The following is a 25177-nucleotide window of genomic DNA, read 5'->3' as shown; positions in this document are numbered from 1 at the left end:
TATATTTTGGATCACTTTTTTTAAGTAATCAAGCCATATGTCTACTTTTGGACCTTCTGGAGAACATTGTGAAAGATACATTATAAGAAAATGAAAAGAACATGAATGGATTAGTTGAAAAATGATATGTTGTGGACAATAAACTGATGGACATGCTGAATTTCTGTTTTCTTTATGTTAACTTAAAGAAGGAAAAGGATGCAAAAGTTAAAAAAAATACTTGGAAGGTGAACAATTATCTAAGAATGAGGTGCTTGAGAACAGGAAGGAAATTTCTTGATCATGGTATAAGCTAAAGGAATGACAGACCCTATTCTGGAATAGTTTAATTTAATAAAGACCAATAAGGTTATATTTAACTGATGTCTTGAAAGTCTATTCTAATTAATACATGGAGGTAAGAGTAGGGAAACAGAAGATACATTCCTCCTATAATGTCTGAGTAAGGGAAAATGGTGGGAAATGAATATAATAACAAAATAGCATAAATGGCAAGCTGGTTCAGGCAGGATAGAGGAAAAATAAGGACTTAAGGAAAAATAAAAACAAAATCCTTTTCATTTACAGTAAACTGATTCATACAGAGAGAGAGGAAAAAAGAGAGAGAGAGAGAGATAAAGACAGAGATACAGAGAGAGACAGAGAGACACAGATGTACACAGAGACACAGAGAAACAGAGACAGATTGAAAGAGAGAGGAGACAGAAATAGACAAACAGGAATAGGGACAGGTTCACCAAGGCAGAGAAAGATTAGTAGAGAGAGACCAAATTTAACATATTTAATCAGAAAAGGTATATTAATAGTAAATGCAGAAATAACACAGTTGTCAGAAAATAATGGTTCCAATTATATACCAACAAACTGAATATATGAATAAATAAAATGAATAAACATTTACAAAAAATGGAAATACTTAAGAAAATAGATCGGGGAATTTAAAATCTAGATCACCAATCTCAGAAAGCATAAACAAGCAATAAATGAATCCACAAGAGGAAGAGGGCACTGAGTTTTTATGAATTATCAAGCGAACTCTAGTAAACACAAAGAAAAATTAATCCCTATGCTATATCACCGTTCTGCAAAAATAAGGAATGCATCTTACCAACCTTCCTCTATGAGAAAAATATGATCCTAAATCCTAAAAGAACAATAGAGAATCCTGACAAAGAATATGATAGACTAATAGCGCTAAGACATTTTTGTGAGAATTTTGAAAAAAATTATTAATAAGGTAGCTAAAATAGCATATTTTAAAATATTCATCATAACTAGGGTAGATTTATACCATGAAGACAAGAAGTCTACATTGGAAAAATCATAATAAAATAAATCCTATTAATGAAAATAGTTAAATAATATAATTCTGATATAGGTAGGAAAAGCCAGTGACTAAACATATCACTCATTTATACTAAAATATTAATTAAGAGAAGAATTAAACAATATGTAATCCAAAGTAGCAGCACTGAATTAGAGATAAGAAATTATGTATGTGTGTTTGTGTATATATATATATATATATATATATATATATATATATATATATATATATATATATATATATAACAACTGAAAGTACAAGTATCACCACCTTGACCAACATGTCCCCTCAGAGTGATCACAGAAACTAGGCAGGACATTAGGCCAAAGAACTTTGGGAATACTAGTGTCACCCAAAGTGTTAGATCTTCTACACCATATACAATAGTCATAACTTAGCAAAGACATCATTGTGGATCAGAATATCACATTCCTCATCACCACCAACAACAACTACTTAACAACTGTCAATAAGAAGCAGATAGGAACAGTATCCTTAGAACCAACAGCACTCATGTGAACACTGGTCCTACTTATAGTCTATCCCTCACAGCCATCACTCTAGGAAGCAATAACTACAGAGATATAAATCATTCCCTGTGATGCTAATATCATAGTTAATGAAGAACCAAAAAAGAAAGTTCTTGCTGCAAATAAAACCCTTGACTCAGTTATATAATTCAACATCAGTACCTGATATGATTTTATCAGTAGGAATGACATTAAAGAAGAAGAATTAAAGTTGTTTCTCATATCCTAAGGATGATAGGATTTCTCCATCTGACTTCTAGCTATAATCTTTCCTAAGTCTTGTTTCTCAGTCAAGAGAATGCGAGCTCCTTGAGAAAAAAAAAAGACTGTGTTTCTTTCTATTTATATCTCCAGAGCTTAGCTCAGTTTTATACAAAGTAAGTACTCAATAAAGACTTTAATCATTCATTCCACATATTCATTTAAAAAAACTAATATTATTTTTTCTTTCTTCTTATTAGATTAACAGAAATGAAGAAATATCAATATATCCTTATATAAAAAACAAAGGTAATTTTATATGACACTAGAAATATATAAGAAGCCACTTATTTTTCCTTTGCTTTATTATAGAAATTAGTACCTGTATATTTGTGTAAGGATTATAAAATGACTAACACTAACTACATATAGGTATATACAAGCATATATGCATAAGACATATACAAACATACACATACATCTATCCATACATTTGCATGCATGTGCACACACATATACATATCATATATATGCTTTTGTGTATATTATACATTAACTTTATATATGTGCATATATGGGTATTATACATGTATAGAATATGTTCACATGTTTTATGCTCACAGAAGCCCTGTAAGGTAAATGCTATATTATAGATCTTGAAACTGAAATTGAGAGATGAACTTTATGACTTTCTCAACATCACACAGTCAGTAAATGTGTGAAGCAGGATTCAATCTCATGTCTTTCTGAATCCAAGTCCTAAACTCTATCCAATATACCGTATAGTTGTCTAACTTGTCTATATACTTTTCCAGACTTCCTTCTATTCATTTTTTTTGTGTGCATTGTTTAAATACTTGCTTGTCTTTTATTTTCTTTCTGTTACCTTTTCTGAGAATAATTATCATTACTACTTCAAAAAAATTCACCTAAGACATAATAAATTCTTCTCTCAAACCTCATTTTAAATGGTGCCAATCTTTGGTTCATCTATTTTTGTTTGTTTCACAAATATACATAAATACATACATATACATATATACATATGCATACATACACACACACTCACACATATATATATACTCATCCACACATACCTACTGTTGAACTACTCAATTATATATTTGGGGTTTGTCTGAGTGCTTTCCCCTTCATGGGGAAAACCTGTGTGTTTTTCTCTACCTCTTTCCCCTAAACTGGTTATCATTTGTTTTTTTCCCTAATTATTTTGTGGTGTTGGAATGGGCCTATGCTACAGTGAAAAGATCATTCACTTATGGGGGTCAGAGGATCTGGGTTTAAATCCAACTTCTGCACTTAGTACATGTGTAATCTTGGCTAAGTCATCTAATTTCCATGAGCTTTAATTTCCATATATTTAAAATGTTAATGGTAGACTATATGATATCTGAGGAAACTTTCAACCCAATATTCATAAACCTATAACTTTTACAAAAAAATATTACAGAGGGGCACAGAGAAATAGAGATTTTTAATTCTTTCCTAAACCCATCCTCCAAAATTGATTTATATTTAAAAATATATTTATGTTAATTTAACTTTAGAAATATTGTTTATTTCCTTTCCTCCACATCTCACCCAGTAGAATGTGTATATATGTGTGTGTGTATGCGTATATATATATATATATATATAATTTATATATAGAAATTTCATTATATATAAGGATTATATATAATTATATGTGTATGTGTATATTCATATAGATATAGATTTAGATTTAGATATACATGGTTTGTTTCAGTTTTGTCTATATATTTTCAGAGGCTAGCACACTCCTTGGCCAATAAAGAACACACCAAATTTTTGTGGAATTGAATATTGGAGCAAAGCTGATATATGTAATATTAACTCACTAGATGCTGCTATGCAGCCTTCTGTGACAGGGATTCTTATTGTTTTTATAACATCATGGATCCTCTTGACACTTTAATTAATCCCAAATGATCCCTTCTCAGAATAATGATTTAAATAATTGAAAGAATTTATACATTTCCAATTAAAGAAAATAAAGGTATGAAATTTTCCCCATGTAACCTTTAGTTTCATGTTATCAAGATTAAGAATTTCTATTCTGGGGCATCATAATGACAGTTCTGAGGTAAAATAAGGATCATTTCATGAACAGAACTGCAAACTTAGGAATGTTCTGCTTTACTATATTTAAACTTGATCCTCAAACAAAGAAAAAAACCAGGGAATATTTAAGTTAGCTTTTTTTGCTCCCCTACTCCCATTTCTGAAGAACACAGGGAAGAGATGATATTTAATAAAATTCAAAGGATGTAGTTTAGAGCATAATTTGCCTGACTGACAGCAATATATACCATAAAATATTTATACACGTGTTTGGATGTTGTACATTTACTCTGTATGTGTGTGTTGTTCATATGTTTATGTCAACATATGTTCATAATATATGTGTATTGTGGAGAAGAAGGCAAAAGAAAAGGGATAGAGATGGCAGAAAGGAATAGAAATAGCGCATAATAGTGGGAAAAGAATGTGTTTCAAGTCAGAAAATCCTGGATTCTAATACTGGCTATGAGATCCCAGATAAATTGTTTAAATACTTATTGCTTCTGGCAGCTTTATAAGACTATATGTTTATGAGAAGGGGTTACCTGGCAGAAGTATAAGGAGTTCCCTCCCTAGGAGCCCAATCTCTCTCTCTCTCTCTCTCTCTCTCTCTCTCTCTCTCTCTCTCTCTCTCTCTCTCTCAATCTCTCTCTCTCCACACACACACACATAGACACACACACACATAATAGACATATATCCTAGAGATAACATGCCCATTGTTAGGAGAGGATGACAAAGATTTTTATGTGGCTTATGATTTATTGACCATGCTTTACTGAGCAATAATATATGAGTACCTTTTAGTTTATTGTTATTTTTTTGGCTTTATAGATAATGTGTTATTAATATGTGATCGATTCCATGTAAATAGAAGTACACAGTTTGTGCTTCAAGAGATACAATGTGACAAGTTAATTTTTATATTCCCAAACCCCAAAACATATGTATTTATATGTGTGTATTTGTATGTGTACATATATAAGTACATATAAACTTTTCATCTATAATCACTAAAAATAAGCCTTTAGAATATAATAAAAAATGGATTTTGCACCCAATTCAGCTAATATGACATTAAAAAAAAACTTTAGACAAGTCTTTAACCTCTCTGGGTGTTGGGTATCTTATCTATTCTATGAACGATTGCACTAGACGGTATTAATCTGAGTTCAAGACCAAAATATTGTGATTAATAGGACTTCTGTGAGGACTAATTCTCAGTGGAGATGGAAATGGTTGCATAATAATCTTGCCAATAACAGAATTTATAGTTCTGGTATTAACTAAAATCATATATTTTCACATTGATAAGAGCTTAGAAACTCTATGACAGAGGGAAAGCATTAGATAATAGTGATTTGGGGATGTAATTTTCCACACTGTTGGAAAAATAAACCTCTCTGCAACCTAATACTGTCATATTTCTAAGCCAGTTACATAACTGAAGTGATTTATACAAGTGAAAAAGCATGATTTCTATGAAACTTTTGGAAATCTATTGTGCATATGATTTGAATTACTAGCCCACTGTGTTGAAAAAAGTGTGATTTTTAATAGTTTTGGTGGTGGCCATGTAGAACAGTGATAATTATTTCCTATGCATGATGTGAATTATTTTTTTTAATGAGAAAGCTTATTTTAAGAATTCATGGAATAAGTGATATTTAACCAGGTAAAAGTAAGGGTAAAAGTTGGGGAGGGCAGAGTATCAAAGAAAACCTCTGGGAAGAGAACATTTTATGAGAGAACATAGAAGATAGTAAAAAGCTAGTCAGAGAATGAGGTTATAGGGTAGGTGATTTCCATCACCAAATACAAAAGCTGAAGGCTGGAATAGGAAACAAATCTAGAGAGCATGAAACAAGTAAAGAAGGCTAACAAAACAAAATCCATGGAGCCAAAAAAAATAAAGTTTCTAGTAATGCTTTGTTCTACCTAGAGATAATATTTCATATTTATTTAAAATTTTTGAATTTATAAATAAATTTATCATATATTACTGACAAACCTATTGGGGACACACACACATATACATACACGCATGTGTGTATATGAATATATGTGTGTGCGCACATATATGTATGTGGAGAGACAGAAAAAGAGACAGAGAGAGAAAGAGAAACAGAGGGAGAGAGAGAGAGAGAGAGAGAGAGAGAGAGAGAGAGAGAGAGAGAGAGAGAGAGAGAGAGAGAGAGAGAGAGAGAGAGACAGAGAGAGAGAGACAGAGAGACAGAGACAGAGAGACAGAGACAGAGACAGAGAGACAGAGACAGAGAGACAGAGACAGAGACAGAGAGAGAGAGATGGATAGATATTTAGGTTTTAGAGAAAAAGTGCATAGGAGATCAACATATACTTTCTTATTTTTCTCATTACAAAACCAAGTTATGATATTTGGCCCATGCATTCAGTTTCAAAGAATCTTCTAAAATAAATTAATATGGCCTTTAGAAGAGGAATAACACTAATTTTGAAATGTGATGTGACTGTACTCCTTAGTCAATTAAGTGCTGAACGTGGAGTCATGAAGATCTGAGTTCAAATCCTACATTTCCTAATTATTCCAGGTAGCTTTATCTTTATATTACTGATAGCATAGTGTCTGTGGTATTACTGGAATACAGGTAGCTGTGTATTACTGAATCATGAGATAACTATTTATACAACTTCACATAGATAGCAAATATAAAATAAGATATTGGATTTCCAGAATAGTTATCTTCTATAATCCCATGCTCTTACTGAGAAAATATGTAAAGAAAGGTAGACTTCAAAAGTGTGCCTAGCAATGTGCTGCAATTTGTTTTCCAAAGGAAAACCTACACTTATTTGAGCAAGGCTCATCTTCAGAAGTTTACATAGTAGGTTTGGTGGATAGTAGAATAGATAGTTGAATAGTAGAAATTTTCATCTATAATAACTTTTGAGGACCATAACTGAGAAACAGAAAACTTATCTTCTGCTTTGATAAAGAATACCTGTTATTAGAATCCCAGATATATTAAATATTAGAAGAATGTTTAATGCATCAAACATGTATAGAAACATATTATAAGACAAAGCAGTGGCAAAAAATAAAAAAAAACCTAGTTCTATAAGACATTTTAAACAATACCAATTTCTGTTCTTCACCTTGGCATATACTACACTGTTTTCTGTGCAAAGTGATCATGTACAGTATAGAAAAATTGAGAAAATTTTCAACTATAAGAAATTCCAGGGGGGGGGGGCAGCTAGGTGACACAGTGAAGAGAGCACCAGTCCTAGAGTCAGGAGGACCTGAATTCAAATCCAACCTCAGACACTTGACAGACTTACTAGCTGTGGGACCTTGGGCAAGTCACTTAACCCCAATTGCTTTGCCTTCCTCATTCAAAAAAATAACTTAATGGGCTCTGAAATGGTAGAGAGAAGGTTGGAGAGAATTCCTCTGAGTATTAGTAATAACAATGCTCCTTAGTTAATTATATGTACAGTTTCATAAGAAACTGTAAAATGGTTATGTTTTTATTTAAACACACAAATACTCTTTTTTGTAGCTGCAAAATACAGAAAATTTACTTCATTTTTTAAGTTATTTGTATAGATGTCATTCCCCTAGGAGAGTTATAACTTCAGATATTAACTAAGGGTTAAAATATTTATGTTGGTGGGGTGGAGTCAAGATGCCATTATAGAAACAGGACTTCTGGGTGGCTCCAGCTCCCACCACCTCCAATTTATGTAAAAGGGAACTCTGAATAAACTTTGGAGCTACAGAACCCACAAAATGACACAGAGAAGCTAACCTCCCAATGAAGACAGCCTGGCAGGCCAGCAAGAATTGGACAGCACAGCACTCTAGGAGCTGACCCCAGCCCCAGAAAAGCCAGAGATTTTAGTACCAAGGTGGGCCTGATCAACCACCAGCTGGAGGGACTCCATATCTCCAGCAGGTGTGGCTGTCCAGAATTATCAATACATAGATGCTAAGGACAAAGTGAAGGATCAGTGCAGTGCAAATTTTGGGACCCAGTAGTTGGGAGTGCATGGGCTTTTGCCCCCAGGGTGAGAAGCTGCTGAGGCAGCAAGGCACAGCTGCCGCTACATGGCAGATTCAGCTACTGGCCTGCAGAGTGTAGGGGACCAAGCAATCAGTCTGAGGGGTAATCGCTATTGCTTTAACCTGCTTTGATCTGGATTGCAGTCTAGGGTGGAGGTCTTGGTGTATGTGACTAGCTTGCCGAAGTGTGTGGAAGCTTCAGTGAAGGCACCAAAATAATACCTCCGGTAGCTGAGAAAACCCAAGTGTTTGGAACAAAGCTCCCCTGTTTGGTAGCAGAACCTATTGTGGCAAATATCCCAGGGGTCAAGTGACTGAGTGGAAACCTGACCAGGCAAAGGAAACCAAGCAAACAGAACAATCCAACATTAGACTCTTATTTTGGGGATAAAAAGGATCAAAGCATAGAATAGGACGAAAACAGTGAAGGCAGAACTCCTGCACCAAAAGCTTCCAAGAAAAATATGATCTGGTTACAGGCCAAAGAGGACCTTAAGGAACAGAAAAGAGAAGTGAAAGAAAAATTAGGAAGAGAAATGAGAATGATGCAAGAAAATTATGAAATGAGAGTCAACAGCCTGACTGATGAAAATACCACCTTAAAAAATATACTAGCTCAAATGGCAAAAGAAGCTCAAAAACATAATGATGAGAAGAATTTTTGAAAAAGCTGAATTTGCCAGATGGAAAAAGAATCTCAAAAGCTCACTGTGGAGAATTATTCCTTCAGAATTAGATGGGAGCAAGTGGAAGCTAGTGACTTTATGAGAAATCAAGATGCTGTTAAAGAGATCCAAACAAATGACAGAATAGATGGCAATGTGAAATATCTCCTTGGAAAACCTCCTGAGGGGCAGCTACGTGGTACAGTGAATAGAGGACGGGCCCTGGAGTCAGGAGGACATGGGTTTGGATCCTGCCTCAGACACTTAACATAAAAAATAGCCATGTGACCTTGGGCAAGTCACTTAACCCAAATTGCCCTCCAAAAACATAAAAAAAGCAAAAAACCACTGACCTGGAAAATAGATACAGGAGAGATAATTTAAAAATTATTTGGCTACCTGAAAGCCATGATCAAAGAAAGAACCTAGAAAGCATCCTCCAAGAAATTCTCAAGGAAAACTGCCCCGATGTTGTAGAACCAGAGGGTTAAAATAGATGAAACAGGAATCCACTGAAAACCTCCTGAAAAAGATCCCCAAAAGAAAAATTCCTAGGAATATTATAGCCAGGTTCCAAAATGCCCAGATCAAGAAGAGAATGTTAAAAGGAAGCAGGAAGAAATATCTTGAATATTGTGGAAATGCAATCATGATAACTCAGGATCTGGCAGATACTACACTGAGGGAACAAAGGGCTTATAATATGATATTCTGGAGGGCAAAGTGGCTGGGATTAAAACCAAGAATCACCTACCCAGCAAAACTGAGTATCCTGTTTCAGGGGAAAATATGGTCATTCAGTGGAATAGGGGACTTTCAAGCATTCTTGATAAAAAAACAGAGTTGAATAGAAAATTTGCCACATTTCATACAAGAAGCAAGAGAAGCATGAGAAGGTAAACAAGGAAAAGAAATCATAAGTATCTTATCAAAGTTGAACTATTAACATTCCTACATGGGAAAAAATGATAATTGTAACTGAGGAATCTTTTCTCAGTATGGAAATAGTAGAAGGGAATAGGAATATATATATATATGAGTGTATACTGGCATATGAATACTTTGTGAATATGTGTGTATATAATTACATGTATACATAGATAGAGGGCACAGGACCAATTTAATAGGAAGGGATGATAACTAAAAGGTCAAATTAAGATGTAAGAGAGGAATATAATGAGAAGAGATGGGGAGAGAGATTGTAAACTATTTCATATAGAATAGGCAAGGGGAAATGGTTACGATGGAGGGGAAGAGCAGAAAATCAAAAGGGAATGGGTCAACCTTGTTCTTATTGATTTTGGCTCGGGGAGGCAATGACATACACACTAAATAGGGTATCTCACCCTACAGGAGAGTAGGGGGGAAGGTGATGAGAGGGGGCATGATGGAAGGGAGGACAAGCTGGGGAGAAGGGAAGTTGGAAAATCCAATTTTCAAAAGGGATGGGATCAAACCAGAGAATAGAAAAAGTGGGAGGTGGGATAGGAGGGAGGGAAGTATAGTCAGTATTTTACAATATATCTACTATTGTAATATTTTGTATAGCTACACATGAACAACCTATACTGAATTGCTTATCTTCCTAGTAACTGTCGGTGACAAGGGAGGAAGAGAATGAATCTGGAATTCAAATTTTTAAAATCAAACATTTACATATATATATATGTTATTATTATTAATACAATTTTACATGTAATTGGGAAATAAGATATACAGGCACTGGGGCATAGAGATGTACCATGCCCTACGGGAAAATTTGAAGGGAGTATGGGAGAAGATAAGGGAGAGAGCAGATTAGAGGAGGGGATATCCTGTCGGACTGCTATTTTGGGGCAGTGGGTAGGGGAAAAACGGAGAAAATTTGTAACTCAAAATCTGGTGCAAATAAATGACATAAATCAGAAGTTAATAAAGCATTTGAAAAATGAAAAAAAAAGAAGTATTTATGTTTTAGAAGAAAATAAAAGCAAAAAATGTCTCCTAGATTCACTAATCTTGCTAGAAGAACTGTCTTACAAACTTACCATCCAATATTCCTTTCTTATTTTCTGAACCATTAATATCAATCACTGCAGTACACCTGAGGGCTGCTGCTGTAAATAATTTTAAGGTTCTAAATGCATAATATAATGAGCTCTCTAGTTATTTAGAACTAAATATTGTTAAATAAAGTAAAATATTCATAGCAACATCCTTGAGCAAAACATATCTCTATCTATCTATCTATCTATCTATCTATCTATCTACACACAATAATACTCAATATAACATATGACATATATAATTGCACTCAGCAGCATTCTCCAAAATACTTGTTTAGATAATCAGGTGGTGTTAGGCTAAGATCTTGCCTAGCAAAACTCTTCCTTAAAGTGTTGCAGAAAATACCACACCATCCAACCATATGTCACAGTAACAACATCCTACTACACAGCATATATTATTGCATCGTCAAAATCAGGGGTCCCGGGGGGGTTTTCCCTAGCATTACACATCTTTAAGAGGTAGCAGAAAATACAAACACCATCTACCCCAATATCACTGTAAGGCCAATCTTCTTAATCAATTCCAAATGTCCAAGTGAAGGCCTCTTTCATCTTAAATTAAGGTTCACTTCTAAAAACCATGACTCTTTCCCTGTGGGCTGACCACTCCCTACTCTCACCTGAATTCAGATGTAGACAGCTCTCCACTCCTGCTCCATGTTTCAGCTCATGGGAACTGCTCCACTCTAAGCTTCTGCCCAACAGAAGGCTCCAGGGCTCCTACCTGCAAATTCTGCTTCTGGAAATACAAAGCTTAATTGGGCAACAACAATACTGACAATACCACTAGCACCATTATCTCAATTTACCTTCAAAGTCCAGAGGCTCTGTATTAATAACTCAGTTCACTTTAACAGCTCTCAAAAGGGGCTTAAGCTAAGCCCCTTCCCATGGGCAGGTTTCTGTCCTACAACTCTATTTGTTTTCAAAGCTCAGAGACTCTTTCAGCAAGTCTCTGCTATCAGAGGTCTCCTCTTTGCTCTCAAAGGTCTCCTCTCTGCCTCTTAGGTCTGAGAGTTCTCCTCTCTCTGCACACTCAAGTTTCTTCTCTCTCTGAGCACTGTGTCATTCTCTCATTGCTGGCTCCTTAATGCCTACTTTCTCAGCACCAGCTCTCTTTATATACATTTCTATTCACCATCTGATTGGCTAAAATCCACCTATATGTATGTGATTTACCAGAACCTATGTGTAGCTACCTAATTGGTTAGAACCCACTTGCACATGTCTGATTGGCTCAGCACAGAAGCCTGTAAGATGAACCTGGGAAAATGAATAACACACACAGAAAAAATAAATAAACAATCCCACTTTACTTGCCATGACAATCATAGCCAAAAAAGAAATCACAGAGAAGTTATTTCAGGATTTGATTTAAATCATTTTAAAATATTTAGTTAGAGGGTTGGATTAGGAGAGTTCAGCTAAAATGCTCACATCCTTCTGCTGGCATAGGTCCATGCTCCAATATTCCAGGTCCTGAGCAGAATAACAGAATAACAAAAAGTGTGTGTGTGTGGGTGTGTGTGTTTGTGAGTGTGTGTGTGCACGCGTGCTGAGGACAGGTTAGAAACAGTGAAATAGAGGTTCTGCCTGTGGACACTGGGGTCAAGGCAAACATGAAGAAGTCTCCCTGAATCTCACCACCTTAGAAGCACCAAAAACCTACAGATTCCCAGATTTATTTAGAGAAGCTCAGGCTAGCCATACCCCTCTCTACCCAGGTGAGCAGAGTTGAAATGATATCATTGTAGTAATATCAGTACTAAATATAAATGAACCCAACTCTAACACGAAATTCAAAGTCATGAAATGGAGGAAAATACATATATAACAAAAAGGGAAGTTAACCATAAAAAGTTTCTATGGGGACAACAAAGCTGAAGACATAAAAATATAAGACTTAAAAACCTCTATAAGCAAAGCCTCAAAAACAAAGATTGGACACAAGCCCTATAAGAATTCATAGAAGAGCTAATGAAAGAGATTTTTTAAATACAAAGCAAAAATATTTTTGGGAATCAGAGTGGTAGATAAAATTGGGAAAAGAAATAAGAGCAATAAAAGAATAATACAAAAAGAGAATTAACAGTTTAGAAAAAAAGTCCAAAATTGCAATGAAGAAAATAAATTCTCAAAAATTTGAATTGGTAAATTAGAAGTTAATGTCTTCATAAGACATGAAGAACAAAAATAAAAAAAAAAATACAAAGAATAAAAAATAGAAGAGAATGTGACACATCTCATTGGACAAAACAGATCAGGGAGAGATAATTTAAGAAATATTTTATTACATGAAACCCACAATAAAAAAGAGCATAGAAATCAAATTTTAAGAAATTATAAATTAATCTTGGATACCCTAAATCTAGAATATAATGTTGAAATTGAAAGATATTCACCAATAACTGCTTGAAAAATTTCCAAAATGAAAATTCCCAGGAATATTACAGACAAATTTCAGAGCTCCTAAATCAAGGAGAAAATACTGAAGGTAACAAGAAGGAAACCGTTCAAACACAATGGAGCTGTAGTCAAGATCATACAAGATTATTATATACTTTTATAAAGAACTAGAGGCCTTAGAATATGACATTCTGAAAGGCAAAAGAATTAGGAATGTAACCAAGAATAACTACTCAGCAAAACTGAGTATAATCCCTCAGGGAAAAAATGGAATTTAATGAAATAGGAGATTTCAAGCATTCCTGATGAAAAGACCAGAATTGAATAGAATTTTTTTTTTTACATTTAAATGCCAAACTGAAGAGAAGCAGAAAAGATAAGCTTGAAAGTTAAGTCATATCAGACTTAAAAAAGTTGAACTGTTTATAATTCTATATGGGAAGATGATACATGTAACTACTAAGAACTTATTATTAGGGCATTTAGAAGAAGTATAGAAGAAATGGTTGTGATTTTATTATTTTGGGATAATTTCAGCAAAAGAATGGAAGGTTGAAAAAAAGAGGATGCACTGGGAGAAGGGAGAAAGGAGAGGAAGAATGGGGTAAATTATTACACAAATAAAGGCAAGGAAAAAGTTTTTATAATGAAGGTAAAAATGGGTAAGCAAAAAATGCTTGAACCTCATTCTCCTCTGAACTGGTTCACACACACACACACACACACACACACACACACACACACACATATATATATATATATATATATATATTTAATAACATATAGAATATGCATATATACACAAACATACTATTAGGTCTAGAAATCCATCTTACCCAACAGGAAAGTATAAATGAAAGGGACTAAGAGAAATGAGGTGTATTAATTTAAGGGAGACAGCAATCAAAAGCTAAACTGATTTTTAAGGAGGGTACAGCATAAAAAATGAGGATAAATAGAATAATATGGATGGAAATACACAGTTTATAATTGTGACTGAAAATGCAAATGGAATGAACTCACCCATGAAATGAAAGCAGAGAAAAGAATGAATTGGAAACCAGAATCAAATAACGTGTTTACAAGATATATGCATGAAATAGAAAGACATACAATGAATTAAAGTAAGGAGTTGAAGAAGAATCTGTTATGTTTCAATTGAAATAAAAAAAATTCCAAGTGTAGAAATCATGATCTTGGCCTAAGCAAAAGCAAAAACAGGACTAATTAAAAAAGATAATCAAGAAAACTATATTTTGTTAAAAGTTGCCACAGACGATGAAGTAACATCAATACTAAACATTTGTAGTAAATGACATAACATAGAGATTATTAAAGAAAAAATAAATGAGATAGAGAAGGTAATAAAAAATAAAACTCTGCTGTAGGACAGAAGAATTTATTCTCAGACAAATTTAAAGAGAAAATAAACAAAAAATAATTTAAGAAGATGAAAAGAAAATTAGAAAAAAGATAGATAATGATAGCTCTCTGGTGAAGACCATTGCAGCCAAAAATAGAATAGCAGAAAATTTAAAAGTAATAGTTATAGTGAGTTCTTCTTATAAAGTTCTCATTTCTCAAATATGTGCAGAACTGAGTCAGATTTATAAAAAAATATGAGACATTCTCCAATTGATAAATAGTGGAAGAATATGAACAGCAGTTTTCAGAAGAAATTAATATAATCTGTATTAATATGAATAAATATTATACATCACTAACAGTTAGAGGAATGAAAATTAAAACAATGTTGATATATCACCTTATACCCATCAGATTGACTAATGCGATAGACAAAGTAAATGACTAATGCTGAAAGTGATATGGAAAAAAAGATACATTAATAAACTGTTGATAAGTCAGTAAGCCTGTTCAACCATTTTTGGGTGCAGTTAGGTACTATGCCTGAAGTTTGGCAAATTCTTTAATATGGCAATAAATATGATTACTTAGTCTGTATCCAAAGGAGATTAAAGGAAAATGGTAAAGGACCAATATGTACAATAATAATTATAACAGCCCATTTTGTGGTGGTAAAATCAATGGAAATTGAGGGTATGCTTGTGAACTGGAATATGGCTGAAGAAATTTTATGATTGTTATAGGACACTCTCATAATGTAAGCAGTTTTGAAGGGGGTGGATTCACAGAAACATGTGTAGCATCATATGAACCAATGCAACATGAAGTTAGCGAAATGGAAGAACATCATACATAGTAAGAGCAATAGTGTGATAGTAATCAACTATGAAAGATTTAGCTACTTTGATCAATGAAATGATTGACAAAATGTTCCAGAAAACTCAAGATGAAAAATGCCAGCCACCTCCAAAGAGAGAATTAATTAATTAGTGCAGATTGAAGCATATTATCTTTCACTTTATTTTTTCTGGCTTTTTTCTTTTTCTTTCTTTTTTTTCACAACATGGGTAGTGTAGAAATATAATTTCCATGACTTCATATGTGTAATGATATTTCTCGACTTCTCACTGAGTGGAGCAAGAGTGGGAGGGAAGAAAGGAAAGAATTTAGAAGTGAAATTAAGAAAAAAAGTGAACACTCTGATATCAACTGTATTGATTTTATAATGGTATTCCTAGAGATGAACACATTGCTTGCATATGTTAAACACTTAAATGCTTTTTTTTGTCCATTCATTCATCTATCAATTCATAAATATTTATTGATAGACCCAATACATATTACTATAGAGTATTAAATTCAGTTACAATGTGGAGAAATGATTGGTCTAAATTTCCCACTTGTCCCCCTCACCCCCAATTCATAAATGCCAAAGACAGCTCTTCTCAGGCTTCCTGCATGGTGCTCTTTTATTTACAAGGAGTTTTTCCAGACTAGATGTTGCTCTATAACTCTTATGTTTCTCATGGCACAAGATCTAAGCCCAGTTTCTCCAGGTTAAGGTTCTAGTGTCTTCATGTATTTTTAAATGGATTTTATTCAAAATAAAAAAAAGTATAGTAAGCTACATTGAAAATAATTCTGTGGGGTGGCTAGGTGGCACACTGAGGAGAACACCAGCCCTCTAGTCAGGAGGACCTGAGTTCAAATCTAGAATCAGACACTTAACACTTACTAGCCATGTGACGTTGAGCAAGTCACTTAGCCCAAATTGCCCTTCATTCCCCCTGCAAAAAGCAAAAAAAGAAAAAGAAAAGAAAATCATTCTGGAATTGGTTTTTCCCTGACACCATAAAGGGTTTTGGAGAAGATGAAATGAAAAGTTGATAAGAAAGGACAAATAGATTCCAAGATCCCTGAGGCAAATTAATCAATACATGAGGAATATCAGGATTTATATCATTATATTTAGAGAATGATCAGTTATAATTTCCTAGGGAAAGAATTTTAATTTACTGGCTAACAAAGTTCTGTCAAGTCACTGCTGCAAATATTTGTCTAGTGAAAGAAAGGAGAGAGCTAGTTTTCCTTCACTTCTTATCTGTATTATACTTGATCCTTGGTAAACTTTTCTCAGTTGGATTAATTCATGTTAGTGCTCCACAAAGCTTTCTTGTATCCATCTCCAGTCATCTCTAATTGAGAAACTGTTTTGTAAATATATGGTCCTGGAAGTTACTTTTTAAGGGGGATGCAAAAATTTATGATAGCACCTACCAAGAGTAACTGAAACTTATTGCTTCTATTTTTTCAAAAGAAAGATCAAGCTAATGGAAAATGCTAATTTATTGGATTAAAGAAAAGCATGAAGTGAATCTAGAAAAACTGTCACCAATTTTGGGGAGGAACTGGCCTAATATTATATGTGATACACTGTCAGAGGCAACCCCATACCAACAAAATTCCCCAAACCTGAAAAGTGGCATCAGAAAACCAGGTGAACCTCCTGATCTTTTCATGATAAAACTTATGGAGATGACGCATAAACCAGAAACTGACATAATGTTGATCAGAGGACTGATTTTGGACCATGTTGCCTGATATCCTGATACAAGGAAGAGTAGGTGATGCATACATCCTTATGTGCAATGTATCATTAGAATATGAAAAAAAATGATTTTTTTTTACAAAAATATGGAGAAAAGAGAAACCAGTAAAAGTAGAAAGGAAATTCATTGGAGATAGAATAAATAACATATTAGAACTGAAAAGAAAAGTGTCTGGTTATTCAGACAAACGATTTGTTGTTATTAATCAAAAGGGAATTAACCCATTTTCTTTAGATGCTCTTGCAAGAGAAGGCATAGTAGCCCTCCACGAAGGAAAAAGAAAACAAAATATGGAGAGATCGACTTTTTCATGTGGTGGGAAGGCTATGAATTCTCTAGACGACTGTTTGGGACATGTAGGGTTTGTCTATGACTACACACTGGCAGAAGAGAAATTCGTCTTTATTGACAAGAGTAGCAACTCTACATCTGTCACATTGTTGATCAAAGGACTGAATAATCACACACTTACACAGAACAAGTACACAGTAAGACATGATCTGGGAGCTGTCAAGAACACTATTGAAGATGGCTGCATAGTTCCCAGTGGTGGCACACTGGAAGAGACAATAGCTGAAGCTCTCCTTAAACTTAAGTCCAATGTTAAGAGAAGGTTCCATCTCGGAGCCCAAGCTGTTGCTGATACATTGATCATTATTCCCATGGTTCTTGCTCAGAATTCTGGTTTTGACCCTCAGGAAATACTAGTTATGGTTTATGGTACATTCTGAACATTCAGAATCAGGACAACTTGCTGGTGTTGGATTAAAAACCAGCTTGCCAGTTATTGCTTCTGAAGCTGTCATCTGGATTAACTATTGTGTCAAGAAGTAGTTCTTTCACTCAGCACTGTGATTGCCACCAGATCATGGGAACTTGAAGGTCTTCTCTGAAAGCTGAACTGAATTATAAGTTTCCGTTAAGGCCCTACAGAAGGAACTGCCAAGTGTATATACATACATACATACATACATATATATATATATATAATCTGATGGTAGACATTTTCTTCACAGACACCAAAGGATTTTCCAAAGAACAATTGTTTTTCTTACTGTTGCAGTAAACCTGGTCTCTAAAACTGAATTTTTTTGTCCCCTATTCAAATCTAAGCTCCCCAAATTGATTATAGTGTTTATTTTTTAATGCACTATGTCTACAATTAAAGGTGCAGTCGTTTTTACACAATGAGAAAAGTGAGAGAGACAGAGACAGAGAGACAGAAATGTTACAAAAGTGCAACTTACATGCCTTGACTATAGATTTGCAATGAGTATGAGAGACAATAAGGAGTCAAAGATGCCACTTACGATGTGAAGGAATTGGGAAAATTGCCCTCTGCAATGATAGGTAACATAGGAAGGAGGAAGGGATTAGAGGAGAAGATAATGACTTCAGTTTTGGATGTACTTTGGATGTATTGAGTTTTATTTGATTTGAACTCAGGTCTTTGTGAATTCATCTCTACCACTGTAACCACTGTGAAAAATGGTGGGCAAATTGGTGATTTTCCACATATGACACAGAATATGAATATTATATTTGCATAAAGGTCTAACTGGCAGAGATTTGAGAAATCACCTAGTCCAAACTTTTCATTTTACAGATAAACAAAAGGCAGAGTTAAATAAATTTAAATAAATTCCTAAGGTCATAAAAGTATTCCCTTTTTTGTAAAGTGCTTTCAAATTTCTATTTACTATTTGAGCCTCAGGAGAACTCCATGAAGTAAAGAGGGGAAGAGTAATTAAGCGCACTTAACAAATGAAGAAACTGAGATTCAAGGGAATTAATCAAGGTCATATTGCAGAACTGTGGTTACAGTCTAGTTTCCTCAAATCCCATAGCACACTTTACCTCAGAGTATCTTAACATTCAGACTGACACCAAAAGTAGTCTAAGTCTATCTCTCATAAGTTATGTCAATAAAGTAAGAAGAGAGAGGACAGCAATAAGGAGTGATTCTATGAATATATTGATGAAAGAAACTTCCAAGTCAAAAAGCTTTTCTTAAGTACTTACTGTGATCTATTCACTCTGTTAAGTTCAAGACAAAACAAGGAAAAAAAAAATCAGTGAGCATGATCCAGTGTGGGGGGGAAATGTGTTCAATTTGGAGTCAGAGGTTATAGGTTTTAAATACTGTCTTTGCTTCTTAATGGCTGTGTGATTGTAGGCAAGTCATTTAATTTCGACAGACCCAAATTTCCTCATCTCTAATAGATATGGATTTAACTGATCTGTAACGTTACTGCCAGTTCTAAATCTATTTTCCTATGAAACAAAAACAACATTCCTTGAAAATTAACCAAAAAATATCAAAACAAAAATCATCATATCCTTTATTGGCACATCAAGAATTTAAAAGATTTGTTATTTTTCTAGCAGTTGAGGTTATTTGGTGTAGTGTATTAAGTTAAAAAATATATCCTGGACTTAGGAAGAACTGAGTTGAAATATATATTATCTCAGATACTTAGCAGCTTTTTGACCATGGGTTAGTCACTCAATCCCTTTTTACCTTAGTTTCCTCATCCATAAAATGGGAGTGATAAAAGCAACAACATATGAGGGTTGTTGTGAAGATAAAATGAGATTATAGTTGTAAATATCTTTATAAAGCTTAAATTTCCATATGAATGTTAGATATTAATAAAGGAACAGTGTGTACGATAAGTTATTATTGCCCACTCCCATATAGCGAGTGTTTTTTAATACTGCTTTGTTTAGTAGTTGTACTAGCAACATGATATCCACAGTTCCCACAGCTACTACGAATATGCTGATGTAGTTGTGAATCACAAAATGTAAAAAGCTCTCCACACGGAGGACAGAACCAAGTCATTCATTCAAATGCCAGAAATTCGAGTCCCAAAGCCAGAAAGTCAAAGTCATTACAGTAACAATGAAGCTGGTACAAATAGTCAATGCAGAGAACACCCTCATTCCCAAGGCTTCAAAACACAACAGGACCCCTCAAGCAAGGATCCTCCTCTCTCACTCCTTCAAGCAAGGATCCTCCTCTCTTCACTTGTGGTAGCTGCTTGTTTCCAGTTGTTCCAGCTCCCAGCAGTTCTGGCTAACTTTCAGATTTCCCAGCTGCTAGCAGTTCTCAATTTAGAGGCAGTTCTAAGAAGTTCTCAATATCCTAACAGTTCTCTCTCTCTCTCTTAGCAATTCTGGCTCTTTAGCTTGTTCCTTATATATGGTATTAGCTCCTCCCTGTTCCACCCCTTCCAGTTACATCAGCAACTTCCTCCCACTGTGGTTTTCACAAGTTCTGAATCTTAATACTTGATACAATCATGAATTTGAAACAAGGTGCTAAGTACCTGTTCCCTTGCCAATAAAAGGGGCATGGAAGATCTTCAAATCCCATTACCATCACAGTAGTGGAAAATAAAAGTACAGATAGAGATATTTTTTTTCTTGTTCTCACCTTCTTCTTTAAAGTGAAGAACCCCAAAAAGTGTATGGGAGGAATACAAGAAAAAAATGCACCATTTATATGTAGAACCACTAATTACAACTGGAGAAATGTTGAATGCTAGTATTCCTTTGGACGTATACTTTACAGGATGTACTTGATGATGAGGTTGATACATTCATTGTCAGAGCTGGGTCAGTGTCAGGCTCTGAAGAAAAGCGTGGGAGAAATAAAACAAGTTTTAGGCTGCTAACCAAACTGAAGTTCTAGAGAACCATTTTGCTGACCTCATTGTTTTAGTCTTGTGAATCCATACAGTATACGAGAGCCATGAAAGAAAATTGAATTACTTCCAATTAAATTGTCTTTGGAAGATTCAGGTCACCTAGCAAGATAAGGTACCCTTCACTCACATCCTTTCTGTAGCTGAATTATCAAGCTTTCAAACCCTCCTGCATAGAGCACATTTCCAATGGGCTGACCACATTGTGCAAATAACAAATGGATGTTTTCCTTAAAGAGTATTTTACAAAGAATTCATGAAGGCAAATGTTTACATGGAGGTCAGAAGAAGCACTACAAAGACATCTTCAAGGTCTCTCTGAAGACACTGACACAGGATTCCCCAGTGTAGCATGCCCACATAAAAGAAGGCACAGCACTTTATGAGCAAAGCAGAATTTCAGTTGTTCAAAAGAAATAAAAGATGTGCAACCAAATTAATAAGTGGAGTAATAAAAATGGTAGCACTAAAATGTCATTTCTAAGTAAGGAAGAAAACAAACTATTCTCAATATGATAATTAAATAACTACATATAAAAGGGGTTGGAATATAAAATTATTTCAACCTTTATCAAGTTGTACTTACATCATAGAAAGACAATTTCACATTCTAGAATTACAATTACAGTTATATTGTAGAAAAATATAATTACAACAGTAGAAAAAATGCATCCTTGCTCCAGGGATTTATAATTTCTTAAACATCAGCATGTAAGTGAAATCCTTATGTGATGTATGGATAAATTTTAGTTTCAGGAATTGATGTATTGACCTACATAATGAGTTGTCTTTGACCTCTCTAAGTATGAACAGTGAAGAAATAAGAGAAGCTCAGAAATTTGGTTCTTAATATGAAAAGTGTAAAACTAGGGTATGATTTTCTACCCTCAATCTTATTTCTTACTGCCTTACATGGAAAAATAGAAACTCTTTTAGGAAAAAATAAATTTAGAAAAGTAAAGTTGTTGGGGATGTGAAGAGGGAATCGTCCACAAATAATCTTAATGTTTTAATTAATGTGAGATTTAACTTACTTAATTGAATTCCTAATTACATTTTAATTATTTTGACAGATAACAAGAGATCAAATTTGTGAAGACAGTCACTTATCAGTGGCATTTGATAAAGCAGATTAACTACAAAGCTTTTAGTAATAAGAACTGAATTTTAAATAGCTTTAGAAATTTCAAAGTACTTTATCTACAGTATCTTAATTGAGAAGGTCAATAAGTTTGTGAGGTAGACACTGTAGGCAAAGCCATATCTAGACATTTTTTTGCAACTGAGGCAAGGGGTAGGTAAGACTTTCTCAGAAATGATGGAAGAAGGTGAAGATAGAGGTGATTGAGAAGAGAAGTTTAAGACAGGAAGAGAAACTGATGGTTTATAACTCAAGGCAATTCAATATAATCTAGTTCAATCTAATCCAAATGAGATAACACTTACTAACAATTTAGCATAATGCCTGGCACATAACGAATAACTTTTTTTCCTTTTACTCACTTAAATTAAAAATTATTTCTTAAGCAGTTTCTTTGGGTAAAAACACTATGATAGATTCTAGAGGAGACAAAGACAGAAGAAAAGAAAGTCACTTCTCCCAAGATACTTTAATTCTTCTGAAGGATGGGGGAGATAAGGCATGTAAATATGTGATAATCTGAGGAGAGAACTATTAAAACTGTAGGATGTGAAAAGTATCCTGTAGGAGGTAGAAGTGAGGAAATGGTGACATGAACTAGCGGACAGCATGTTTGAAGGCATAGTGTAGAAAGAAGGATATCTAAATTCAGAGAATAGCAATCAGGCCAATTTATCTTGAACATAGGGTGTGTAGATGGAGATATTAAGCCTGGAAGGAATGGCAAACTAGAAAAAGACTAGAAAAGACTTTAAATGCCAAGCTGAATCATTTGAGTGTTATACTACTGTCAATAGGAAGGCATTTAAGTTTCTTGATCAAGTATGCAATAGGGTCAGACTTGTACTTGAAAATTATTTTGGCTGGTATCTATATAAGTTCTAGCTTCTCCAATAAAAATCCCTCTAAATAACAAAAAAAAATAGTAAAGTAAAACAATTTCATATAGTATGTATGTCAAAAATATAAATCACCTTTTTTTGACTCTAGTCTAATTCCTTTCTCTCCGAGGTGTCAAACATTATCTAATGATTATGCTTCTGTAGTGATAATTTACCATTGCTTTGATCATAGTATTTATGCATTTCATAGTTATTTTCTTTTTTAAAAATGCTTTTTATTTAAAAAAAAGACATTTTTGAATGAAAATATAATAGATATTTTATCTTTTTTTTTAAAGCAATTGGGGTTAAGTAACTTGCTCTAGGTTACATGACCAGTTATTTTGTGTGGGTGTTAAGTATCTGAGGCCGGAACCAATCCCGGGTCTCCCGACTCCAGGGCCAGTGCTCTTACTCACTAAGCCACCTGGCCACCCCTTGCATCTTTTTGTACAGTCATGATTATGGAGCTGTTATTTCTTGTAACCACAAATATGAACTTTAAGTTTTTAAGATTTTTCCTTTGTAAGTATATATTTATATGACTTTTTTTTTATTTTGAGTTCCAAATTCTCTCCCTCTCTTTTACCCTTACCCCACACACTGAGAAATCATGTGTGAAATAATGAAAACAATACAATTCCATGTACACCATATTGTAAAAAAAAAGGGGGAGAAAATTTCACTTCAATTTGTAGTCAGAATTCACCAATTTTCTCTCTGGAGTTGGAAAACATTTTTCTTTTGAATCCTTGGAATTGTCTTGGATTATTGTATTGATTAGGGCAGCCAAGTCTTTCACAGTTAACCATCACTACAGCATTGCTGATACTGTACACAATGTTCTTGCTATTCTTCCCACTTCACTTTGCATCAGTTCGTGGTTAAGTGTTTCCATGTTTCTTTTTAAACTATGCCCCTTGTCACTTCTTATAGAACAATAATATTCCAACACGATCATATTCCACTTGCATTGCCATTGCCCAATTGATATGCATCACCTCAATATTTAATTCTTTCCTACCACAATAAGAGTTGATATAAATATTTCTCTACATATAGGGCCTTTTTCTTTTTTAAATTTCTTTGGCATATAGACCTACTAGTGTTATTTCTGCGTCAAAGGGTACGCAGTTTTAAAGCACTTTGGGCATAATTAAAATTGTTCTATAGAATGAAATTGTTCTATAAAACTGGTTCTATATCCCAGTTCACTATTCTACCAGGATTTCATTTGTGTACCTATTTTCACTCATAACCTTCAGCATGTCATTTTTTTTTTTTTTGGCCTTTTTGGAGGGCAGTTGGGGTTAAGTAACTTGCCCAAGGTTCCACAGATAGTTTGTGTGTGTGTGTGTGTGTATGTGTGTGTGTGTGTGTGTGTGTGTGTGTGTGTGTGTGTGTGTTAAGTGTCTGATCCCAGAACCAAACTCAGGTCCTCCTGACTCCGGGGCTACTGCTTTACTCACTGTGCCACCTAACCGTCCCTACATTTGTCATTTCTGATAAGTAAGAGGTGGTATCTCAGAGTAATTTAAATTTACATTTCTTTAATACCAATTTAAGGATTTTAAAAAATACAATGACTGGTAGCTTTTATTGTTTTTCTGGAAAAATGCCAGTTTATATCCCTTGGCCATTTATCAATTGGGGAATGGCTCGTATATTTATAAATTTGACTCAATTATCTAAATATTTTACAAATGACACCCTTATCAGAGTAACTTGTTTAATTTTTTTAATACTACTTCATTTTCTATGGTACATTTTATTAAGATGTAATTTCCCTGATTATCCCTTTTAGTTAGGTCTATTTTTGCTTTTCTTTGTCTGAGGTAATGAATTGCTATCCATACTTTGCTTTGTTTTTTTTTTTTACATTAGCTAAAGCATAATAGATTCCGCACCAACCTTTCTCCTCCAGTTCATCTTCCCATATAGTAATGTTTTATGTTTAAATGTAAATTTGTCTATTTAGGTCTGTTCTTTTTAAATCAGAAATCCTTGAAAGTCCTCTATTTCATTGATTTATTTCCTTAACCAATTCTTCTTCTTCTTCTTCTTCTTCTTCTTCTTCTTCTTCTTCTTCTTCTTCTTCTTCTTCTTCTTCTTCTTCTTCTTCTTCTTCTTCTTCTTCTTCTTCTTCTTC

General features: G+C 34.1%; 1 pseudogene; it reads left to right on the top strand.

Annotated features, from left to right (window-relative positions):
• The first annotated feature begins 17024 nt into the window (after positions 1-17024).
• On the top strand, positions 17025-18130 carry LOC138144338 (T-complex protein 1 subunit zeta pseudogene; annotated as a pseudogene).
• The last annotated feature ends 7047 nt before the right edge of the window (positions 18131-25177 follow it).

Source organism: Petaurus breviceps, unplaced genomic scaffold, assembly GCF_028583685.1.
Source record: "Petaurus breviceps papuanus isolate PSGF00001 unplaced genomic scaffold, PetGlider_PUasm1.0 90696, whole genome shotgun sequence".
NCBI classification, from domain to species: Eukaryota; Metazoa; Chordata; class Mammalia; order Diprotodontia; family Petauridae; genus Petaurus; species Petaurus breviceps.
Note: the sequence above shows the minus strand (reverse complement) of the source record. Positions and strands in the feature narration are given on the sequence as shown.